This window comes from Pinus tabuliformis, chromosome 3_2 (genome assembly GCF_031772625.1).
Source record: "Pinus tabuliformis cultivar Carrire ecotype Pingquan chromosome 3_2, CPIR1, whole genome shotgun sequence".
NCBI lineage: Eukaryota > Viridiplantae > Streptophyta > Pinopsida > Pinales > Pinaceae > Pinus > Pinus tabuliformis.
Genome location: NC_142302.1, coordinates 969,233,306 through 969,244,614, shown reverse-complemented (window position 1 = coordinate 969,244,614; position 11,309 = coordinate 969,233,306).

The window sequence follows — 11,309 nt, the reverse complement described above, 5'->3', positions numbered from 1 at the left end:
GTCTTATCATTTTGCTGAAATGATCTTTCATTTTGAGGCTGAAATGGTTTAGGACCATTCTTTTGAGGATATGACTTCTTAGGATTCTTTGAATTTGGTTGCTGCTGGGCGGCTAACGTTTTCGTGGAAGAGTTTCCAAGATTAAGAAGACCAAGGTGTAAGAGTTTTTCTTGTTCTCTTATTAAGGAATCACAAAAGGAGTCAAAGGAAGGGGCCTTGTAGTCTTTTCCTTGACAAATGAAAGCTTCCCTTGTAGAATGGAAAGTGGAAACAAATACAGAGTAGGCTGGTCCCAACTTAGTAAGGATGGAATAAATAAGGTTACCATCTTCTTTCTTAACTTTAACACCTTCCAAGAGATATCTAAGGGTCTTGAATTTGGACAAGAAATCTTCAATGCAAGAAAAATTATTAGGATCCAAAGTAAGCAGCTTATTTTCAAGTTGATGGGCTCTAATTTCATTTTTAATCCCAAAAACTTTAGCGAGTTTTTCTAATGCTTCATGAGGAGTCTCAAGGTCTGCAATGTGGAATCTAAGATCAGGAGAAATAGACATCCCTATCAAACCACGTGCTTGATCTTGTCTATTTTCCCATTTTGCAACCTTGTCTTCATCTTTTGGTTTCTTCTCTTGGTCTGTGGCTATTCTAAAGAGACCTTTACTTCTAAGTAAATCTTCCATGTAAGCTACCCATTGGAAGTAGTTAGTGCTGTCAAGAATGACTTGGCATGGACTTTCCATTTAAAAAAAAACTGAAGCTGAAGATGCTGAAAGTAAGTGTTCCAATGGATAGATCTCGAAAAAATAGGCGGTTTAAAAAAAAACGGCTCTGAAAAAGGCTTCCGGATGAAGAAGTTATGGCTTTTTGAAAAGAAATTGTTGAAGATGCCGGCAAAGTGCGCGAATGTGCGGGAATGAAAAAATCCGCCCCCACAAAATGGAGACTTGAACCCAAGACCTCTACTATCTTAAAATAGCTTTGAACCAATTGATCTATACAAAAAATTTGAGAGAGAGAGAGAGAGAGAGAGGGGGGGGGGCCTTGGTTTGCGTGCTTGCCTTGAGAAAGCTCTTTTTCCCTACAAAACACAAAACACAAAACCCAACACGAATATGCAAAGAAAAACGAACCTTGTGGCTCGAAGTTAGTTTTAGCCGAAAAATTAGAATTTAAAAAAAAAAAAAAAATCTCAAAGTTAGCTTTGGCCAAAAAAACTAAATATTTTTCTCAATGTTTCTGATTTTCCGAGATCACACTAAGGTGCAGGGAAAAGAGCATACGCATGAGAAAAATCCTTCCTTTCTGTTTCTGATTTGCCCAGATCGCACAGAGTCGCAGGGCAAAGAGCATACGCAGAAATGAAAGGTATAGATTCGGTTAAAAAAAAAGGGCTAAATAAACCGAAACCGAAATAAGCAGAGAGAAAATAACAGTAAACTGCAAAAAAAAAAAACACTGTATACCTCCCGATCTGAAAAATGACGCAGCTAGGGCTACCGGAAACCTTTTCGCGTGAAACGAAAGGGGTTCCTCACTGGAACAGATGCTCCGAACGCAACAGAGCAGTCCTCTCGGCCCGAAAGCAGTCAGAAACAGCAGATCTAGGAAACGACAACCGCATGCAGTTCTACCGGCTTCAGATTTGGATCACCAACGGACGCGGCCCTCAAATAGCTCTGATACCATGTAGGAATTTACAGGGTAAGTTCCTCAGAAAGAACACCAAAAGGACATCGCTCACAACCAGATCTCAAATCAATACACCAGTATTTTTGACGTGGTTAAAACCCTCAAAGTGCAAGGAGGGAAACAGTCCACGGCCTGTCCCAACGTGGGTACTACAGGCAATTTATTAATCAAAGAATGAAAATTTACATAAGCTTCTCTCATGCACGGATTACCCGAACAATGACCCTCCATGCGCTTTAAATAGAACTCATGGACCAATCGGGTGTCAAGCCACGGATCAAGTGTCGGTAATACCGAGGTGAGAGTGAACCGTCGGATCACTACATATCGTGACCGTCGGATTGTAAGTTACAAAATGTACAACGGTAAAGAAACACACTTTACCTAACTCTAACCTAACTCTATACTAGACCAAGTTGAACTTAACTATATCCTATGTGTCGGAATATCCTAACAGTCAACTGCAGCAAAGAAGAAAGGGAAAGAAAAACAGAGTGGGGAGAAAGAGGACACTAACCCACAAAATTTAAGGAGAAGTTCCAGACTTAAAGGGAAATTGAGGAAAGTACAAATTAAAGGGCCCCACTTTATTGATTTAGGAGGGGAAACACCAGAACAAACTTTAGCAATCCCTCCTAGCCGTGGCCCACACCATACTCCTATTCCTCAGCCAGATTTTGAAAATAGTCCTTCTCAGCCAGATTTTGAGATCAGTCCTTCTCAACCAGATTTTGGGGACAGCCCAAGGAAGACTACACCTGAGATAGATCCAATCCAGCAAGAAATGTATGATTATATTGAGATGTTGGAGAAAACGGCCACAGACCAAGGTACTTCATCTACCCCGCCTAGTACAGCCCAAGAAGCTCAAATCCAATCACTAAAACATGAAGTTTTTGAGCTAGAGGTCTTAAATAGACACATCAAAAGAGAAAATGAAACATTGAAAGAACAGGGTAGGTTAGATAAGATTATTCATGACAACACCATGTTGCATCTTGGGCTATGGTAGAAGAAAAATAGAAAATTAAAGAAAAATAACAGGAGGTTGAGCAGGGCTCTCATCAACCTCAAATTCAAGTGCCTAATGAGGAAGCCGAGGATGACAGTGGTCCCAAGAAAGAAGAAAAGAAGGCTGGATGTGTTGGCAGAGGTCTCAGAACACATGAACAGAAAGGAAGAGGGTCAAAGTTTTGGTTGCATGGGGACATGCAACACCTTCATAGTGGGGGTATGTTGAGTCCTGAAACTACATACTTCCTACACACTTTCCTAGACTTTTTCCCCTCACCTGGACCTCATAAGCTATCAAAATCATTGCATATTGATTTTAAAAGAGCATTTAAGTGGTTTTCTAACTATGTTTTTGAGTTTGCTGTTTGACTTAGATTTTGCTGATTAGCTGCAGAATGTAGTCACTTTCCGTAGCTGATTCAACTTTCCGCAACTGTTTTTGTTAAACTCCAGGTTGCATGTGTCATCAGGCAAAACAGGACACGTGGGCAGATCAGGAATGACCTGGACATGGATCAGGTCCTATTGGTTCAGCCGGATTCATTAAGGAAAGCCGTGGTTAAGCGGTGGTCAAACAGAGGAGTCCTACAGCAACAGGACTCTGTTTTCAAACACGTGAAGGATTCGTGGCCGTTCCTAGATCCCTGGGGTCATGTTGACAGTTGTAGACTGCCCCACGATGTGAATCCAACAGCCACTTTTGATAGATTGAATAATCTCGGCAACCATTATGCTAAATTCATGGACATTGTCTTTTACGTGTCCTCTGTTGACGTAGTTTCACAGGAAAATAGTTATGAAGCTTTTGTTATAAATAACGCGTTTCCAAACGCATAGAGTTAGTCTTTTGTTGATGTAATTTTGCTGTTAAGTCTACTGTGCCATGACACTAATCCCACTGTGGTAACGAGAGGATTCTTCCTCTGTTTTGAATTATAAAGAAGACTCTGTTTTTATATGACTGCGTGAGCATAATTTTGGACTGATAGCCTATTGACCAAGGCCATGCAGAGGGCCCCTGCACGCTGAGGTTTCGTTTTCCTTATTGCTGTAAAGTTTTATGCATTGTTTCTTTATTTTCATTGCACATATTTCATAGTTATCCACCTGTGTATATTTCATTTTCTATGGTATTAACATTTCATTCCTGTACATGATTTTTCAAGTTCTGTATATTGTTGTTAACACTAATCAGTGTGTGTATGTTTCAGGATAGAGTAGGCCCGGGCATTTTCATACAATTTTCACAATAATTAGTGACATGGAATTAGCCTCTCTGCTGACTTTGCTTTTCTTAATTTTTTTAAATTCCAGTTCTGTTTTGTTGATTTCAGTCTTATTCACTTGCTTTGTTAGTTAGTTTAGATATCAACTTGCTCATATCATTGACGTTATCTCCGAAAGCCATAGCTTAGACTACCTGGCGAGGTATCAGACTATGAATGATGTGATTTGATTTTAGTTTTACTTTTCTGCAAATTAGACATCAACTTGCTCATATCATTGACGTTATCTCCGAAAGCCATAGCTTAGACTACCTGGCGAGGTATCGGACTATGAATGATGTGATTTGATTTTAGTTTTACTTTTCTACAATTAGACATCAACTTGCTCATATCATTGACGTTATCTCCGAAAGCCATAGCTTAGACTACCTGGTGAGGTATCGAACTATGAATGATGTGATTTGATTTTAGTTTTACTTTTCTGCAATTAGACATCAACTTGCTCATATCATTGACGTTATCTCCGAAAGCCATAGCTTAGACTACCTGGTGAGGTATCGGACTATGAATGATGTGAATTGATTTTACTTTTACTAGATCACAGTTTTTGATTTGTTTGAGTGTAGTAGCTTAATTCATTTTTTTGTATTTAGACAGCAACAGAGATAATGGTTTCATGATCAGTAGTTCATTATTTGCTTGATTTGAATAGCAACACATTTTTATTCTTGTTCAAGTATTAATTTCACCACTAGTATGTTCTAAGACCCTCTGAAGTGTTAAGTTCTGGAAATCATTATAGAAGACATAATTGCCTTAAAATCTATATCCATACTTGCCTTCTAGAGTATTCTTAAAACTCAGGGATAGGATTTCCATTCATATTAGGAGATAAACGAAGATAAAAACCCCCAAAACAAAATAAAAATTGAAAATGACAAAAAGGTAAGAAAGGGGCTGTCTTGCACATATAGTGCGCCACACTTCATCAGTCTACGACTCCTGGATTGATAATTAATGTAGTAATCTAGGACACACTAAATTGACTAAACACTGACCTTGCTCCTTTAGGGTATGAAACAACACTTTTAGGGACTTAGAAGCCCTTGGTTTATGGACATATGTGATTGGGGTTGCAGTGCCCAAATATGTCTATAACAGTTGCCCCCTGAAGCATGAGGTCGTAAATCCTTTGATGTCGGGTGAAATTCTTTATAGTGAGGATCCGAGGTTTTTCGCACTAGAAGGTGAACTGTAATAAGATACAATACAATACATTATCTTCATAATATTTTCATGATCTGGCTGAGGCGGGCATTCCCATGCTCAGCTTGATAAATTCATTTTCATGTACATAGGACAGACAACCATCTGTGTGCAGACTGATGATTCTGGTAGAGCCATCATCCCTTAGTTTGGATGATTATCTGTGCAGCAATGATGTACATTTGATGTCTTTATTTTCCTGATTATATCACAGCCTGGATGGATGAAACTAGATCCGGGGTCTTCAAAACTCGTTCAATCTTTGACCGAAATTACAAGTCGATCCATGTGAATATATGTCTTGATGTTGAACATGGAAAGACATCGTCTGATTACCAACCAATGATGTAAGTTATTAATAGACGCGAGAGGAATCACCGATAATGATGATGACCATCAAGGTACTGCAGTACAATTCACGTGGTGTGAATACATGAGTTGATGTCGAACACCACGCAAAATCTTTTGGTCGAAGGCCATTAGTGTAAACCTGTCACCAGAAGTGAGAAACTTGCCATTGAGGCATGCAAGCTTCAAAGTACTGGAAGGGTTGTCCCTAGGTCGGCTTCTTGGATAATGAGTTGATTTCGACAAGAAGTGACCCGTCGTAGGAGGTTATTAATGGATCCCACATCTACGACACGGAACAGAGAAAATGATTTTGTAGAGGTGAAAACGATCTGATGATACAAGGTTCAGGGTGGCGGTCATGAAAGAATGAAGCGTGAAGGTATTGTAGCGGATGAGACACAAGCTGGGTAGGTGAATTCTTTGAGAAACTTCTCTTGAACATATCGGCGACACTGAAATGGATTGTTAGCGTTAACCCCAAAAGTGGATGGTACGGTGGACCAATGGTGATATGACTGGTGAACGGAATAACCCAACCTGACTCAATCATGGTGATGGAGTGAAAGTGTCATGTTCAGGAGCGACCTGCTATCAATAAAGTTTCTTCAAGTTTTCTTCCCAATTTTCCCTAGTCATTTCTGACCAGTACCCCTTTATTTTTGTCAAGCTTGAGGAGGATAACATATGCTTGTTCTATAATTTTCCCTTCGGGCAAACCCGTCGCTATGTTTTAACGAGCCTAGCGACAGTGAAACTCACTCTTGTCTAAATGGACAAGTTTGTCGCTATTGTTTTAACGAGTTTAATGACAAGGATAACTCGGTCCTTTTCAATTTTAGAGAGTCTGAAAAGAGACGGAAAGAAGACTCCAATATTCCTTTTTCGTAACATAATCCCTTAAGTCTGAAAAAGTATAAAACAATGCGAAAGGGATGACTTTTCGATAGTTTTAACGAGATGAACAAGACAAACGCTCGATCTTTTTGTGTAATAATCCCTCAGGTCCAAAAAGATTAAAATATAGAGGAGGGATAGAACTTAAAATCACTTTAATGAGCTGGAGAGGCCAATCGCTCGGCAATATTTTCATATTTTACGAGTCAGATGAAAAGAGCTTAAAGGAGACTTGTTTTTTGAGGAACGAGTGATGTTTTCAGATAGCAGATGGTTCCAGGTAAGGTTTGGAACTTTCCAATCATGGCAGCGTAAAAAGGTGGCTAATAGGATCACTCATCGCAGCTGTTCCTCAAAAGGGATAAACAATCAAATGGAGGCGGATGATCGCAACAACAGAATGGAGGTGATGGTAAGAACACGACCAAGGCTCAAAAGCTGATGACAATGCATTCACAATGGTTATTTACCGGATATGGGTTCATTTTTTAATGAGTTTAAACTCTAGTGGAACATATGCTCATTTCTAGGTTTAATTTTTAATGAGCTTGAACTTCACGTAAAACTGCTCATGCCAGTCGTATAATAAGGATGTCTCATTGATAGGTTCAATTTTTAGGGAGCTTGCACCATTCGAAATTATGCTCCGACTCCTTTCATTATGTAAGCTAGGAATGACCAATCCTATGAGTTTAAATGGTTAAGAACCTACAAACTAAGAAAATAACTGGTCGCTTTTCACTTTCACGCAAAAATTTTGCATGCCCCCAGGTATAGCAAAGTAGAGTTTCCCCAGGTTACCCCACAATTTGCAGACGAAACACTTGTTTTATTGGGAGAGGCCTACCTTCTAACAGAGGTATCTTATTCCAGTCTAATCCCATTTTTCTAAATGGATGGGTGTGTCAGACTAGTCATATATCCTCTATGGAAACCTACCCTATACCTGAAGTTTTCTTGCCGAAGCAGGCTAGGGTGCATGCCCCCTGGGTTTCAGTCTTGATCACTGAATCACTCGTGCTCATCAGGTGGATGGACTGGAGATTGACGAGACATTCCTTGTGCAAAAATACCTGTTAGGGATGGCATTTGAATATTAGCTATGTGTGAACCGGGGAATGAAAGTTGGTCTACGAGCTGGACCACTCCGCCTTCATGCGGAAAACACATTACTCGAAAGAGTGAGGAGACGATGGCTCCCATGCTATAAATTTAGTCGCGTCAAAGGAGTAGATTGTAATCTAAAGTTCCTTGGACTACCATTACGTTTAGATAAATGGTTTTCCTTCTCAAAGTTATAGGCAAATTTGGAAGGATCCCTAACGGCCGACTGGTTCCTTTATCGAAGCCTGTCAGATATCGCATCTCAGGCAAAAGCGATGGCGAACCAAGCGCTTTCCAAGCAGTTGATGAAATGATACTCATAGAAGCCCCTTCATATATGATGGTACTAACCATGACCATTTTGTAAGTTTGCACTATAATTTGAAATGGTACATTAGATGGTAAACGGGGTCTGCCTAGTAGATTCCAATCGAAGGAAACGACTAGGTTGCTTGGAGGTGGGACCGAATAAACGGCCGGATACAACTCTGATGAATTTCCTTCATGTGGTAAAGGAATGGGCAGATTGCCCCCATGTTCATCAGAGTCTGTGTTTATGAAAAGAATTTGAACGGTGTCGTTCTCATTCTCTTTGGTGACTGTATCATTTGAAGCTAAATCTTCTGAAGTCAAGATGGGGTCGACTGCCGTCTCAATCTATTGAATTTGGTCCAATGTGGACTCAGAGGGTTTATCTTCAATGATAGGTGCTTCGACCGACTCCAAAGGTGGGTCAGTCATATTTTCAACTAGCAATGGATTTGGCAAGAGTTTCGTGTACCTAGGAGGGAGTCGCTGTGGTGATACAGGACGACTATCCAAGACTCTTTTAGCTTCGTCCAGGAAGCGACAACGGTGGAGGGCATGGTCGCCTTCACACAGTCTGGAGGGAAATTTGATTTCCTTTTTGTCCATTGACTTTGCTTTCAGTAGTTAACGGTGTACTTTCAACATGATCGTCAGAGGTTGATGACACCGGATTGTGCAAGCGGGGAGACCAGTCCCTTAGGATCTGTGGGATGCAAGGACAATCTCGGTGATAGTGGTCTCCTTTGTAGATGACGCATGGAGATTTAGGTTTGGATGGTGCAGAGTGTGGATTTTCACTAGATGATGTACGGTTGCCCCTTTTTGCCGTTGGCTCCTTCTTCTTCTTCTCCTTCCCCTTCTTATTCTTCTTCTTAGTTACTTGGTTTTTAGTTTTATTATCTTTACCAAGCGAAGAGGAAGAAGGAGAGGGAGAGACAAATGAAGTAGAAGGTTGGGGGGAAACTCTGGTATCATCTAGTTGCTAATTCGATTGTTTAAGAATTACGGTGCCTTGAATGACAGAGGTCAAGAAAAGCCATACTGGCAGGCCAATTGTCAGTCCTGGAAGGGACAATGTGGCCATATGAGGTGCACCAACATCTCCCCAAGAGGAGAAAGGACTAGGACTTCCCCCAAGGGGGAATCCTTGGTTGTTGGACTCCATTTTCTCAAACTAAGACCAACGAGGGAACAATGACGTTATTCCGATTAAAATAAATTTTAGACGCTTTGACACAACTTGCTTTTTCACTTTTTAAGAGTCGAGAAAAAGCTAAAGATGACTCTAGTCGCCCTCGATTTTTAATGAGCCTGAAGTGACAAGTGCTCAGATGGACCTTTTCCTTTAAGGAGTCTGAAAAGGAATGAAAGACACTGCTCTGGAAATCTAGACAGAGGGATTACCAAACCAATTGCAAAACTGCAGAATACTTTTTACGGTACGACAGTCAATCTTCCCGAATGCTGTGTTCAGTGCGTTGCGATCAATAGGGCGGAAAACACGACTTCCTAAGGATAAAGGATATAACCTATTATGGTCTCCCAATATATACTCGACGGTACGTGGGATCACAAGTATTTACTGGCACTTATCGTCTCAAAGAGGAGGAATCACCCAACCTACGATGAAAGTGACAGTTACCAGGCTTTATGACGCCGGAATACGTCTCTAGCCTAGACTTCTAGATATTGTGCGTTAGGTTCTAAAGCATTTTTATGTTCATTAAATTTATTTTATAGTTGATCTTTCTTAAGAAATTTTCCTTTCAGGTTCACCGCGTGATGTAGATATACAATTCCTAAAATGCAACCTAAGATGATAAACATTCATTTAATCTTATATTTGCAATGAAAATCCTAGCTACTAAAGAAAGAGAAATGAAATCCTTTCAACATAGAGCAGAGAGCACACACTAGATGCACTGTCCTAAATCAAAATCAACAAGCAGTCTAAATGCAAATTCACATGCATGTATTTGTTTTCCGATTTCTTAATGTGTGAATCACAAAAAGAATGCTAAATACAAATTTGAATTATTTCTTCTTTCAAGGTGACAGTACTAACGATTTTCTTTTCAAAAAATGACAGGAAGGCAAGACGACACTTTGCGATTTTGAATTGAAAACTGCTTTCGACACTTGAAATACTACTAATTCAAATCAAATACAAGGGTAACAGTGTAATCGACTATTAACAAGAGAAGTATTCTTTTCCTTGACTGAAAACGACACTTGTAACACTTCCAAATCAAGAGACGACAGTTCGATTAAGCTACTTCTTTGTAAAAGAGAACTGTAAATGGCGCACAATACATAAAAAAATTCACAATTCTTTGTACAATAGAGGTTGGATGATGCAAAGAAGGGGGTTTCAACAGTGGTATACTGATCACAGACAACAAAACTCCTGAATAAAACTGAAGACAGTGAAGAAAAAACCAAAATCTGGAGGTAGATCTAGTCTTGTCTGATCATCGCACCTGCAACACAGGGAAACAGGGATGCATCCCACCTACTGCACACGGGAGGTGTGATGCATCTAGATTTCCTAAAGGAGAGGGTGCGATGGTCAAGGAATGAGACTTTAACTTGGTTTTTGGTCACAGTTTGCAGTTTAGTCCAGGGATTTAGGCCGAGCAAATGATAGTCAGTAACTACAAAGTATAGGGCTGATCTAATGAGGTTACTCAAGCTACCTCTAGGGCACTTAGGATGTTTGCAAGTCAATTGTTCAGTTCATAAACAAACCCGGAGATTGACTGAAGCAACGTTGATCTACTTTGCACTTGCATAGAAAATGCAGTTCGAAGGCTAGCTGGCTTGACTTCAGGCTCCGTCTGTGGTTTATGAATCAAACAAATAGAGACAAGCAATCAAACTAATCGCTCCCCAGTGGAGTTGCCATTTTGTTATCGGGAAATCTAGTGTCTATGCAGAGCTTCTAGTCCCACTAAGACGGGTAGCTATCTTAGAAACAAACAGATTAAAGTCACTTGTTTTTCCTTTACGAGAGAGAGATGGGAAAGAAGCAGAGAGTACCAACCTCAGTCTTCCACTTGGCTCCTTGCTTGTTTCCTTTCCCCTTTGACAAAATCTCGCCACTACTTCCTTACTTGTCCAGCTTCAAAGAGCACCTGTAGATTCACAGCAGCATAATACCATCAAAGCATAGAGATCTTTCACTATAAACAATATAGGATCAGATATATATTGGCCATACAAATGCATATAACAAACATAATATTCAGAGATACACAAGAATATGGAGGAAAACTCAAATAGCTTTATTAGTAAAATTCATAGAAGAGAGGATTACAACCACTTGGTCTGACCCAGTGCCATCCTCCCAGCTTGAAAGCCCTCTTCACCTCACACAAAGCAAGATCGCCCAACAATGTCTTCAAAGAGAAACCAACAGCACCTCTTTGAAAATTACCAAATTCCAACCTTTGG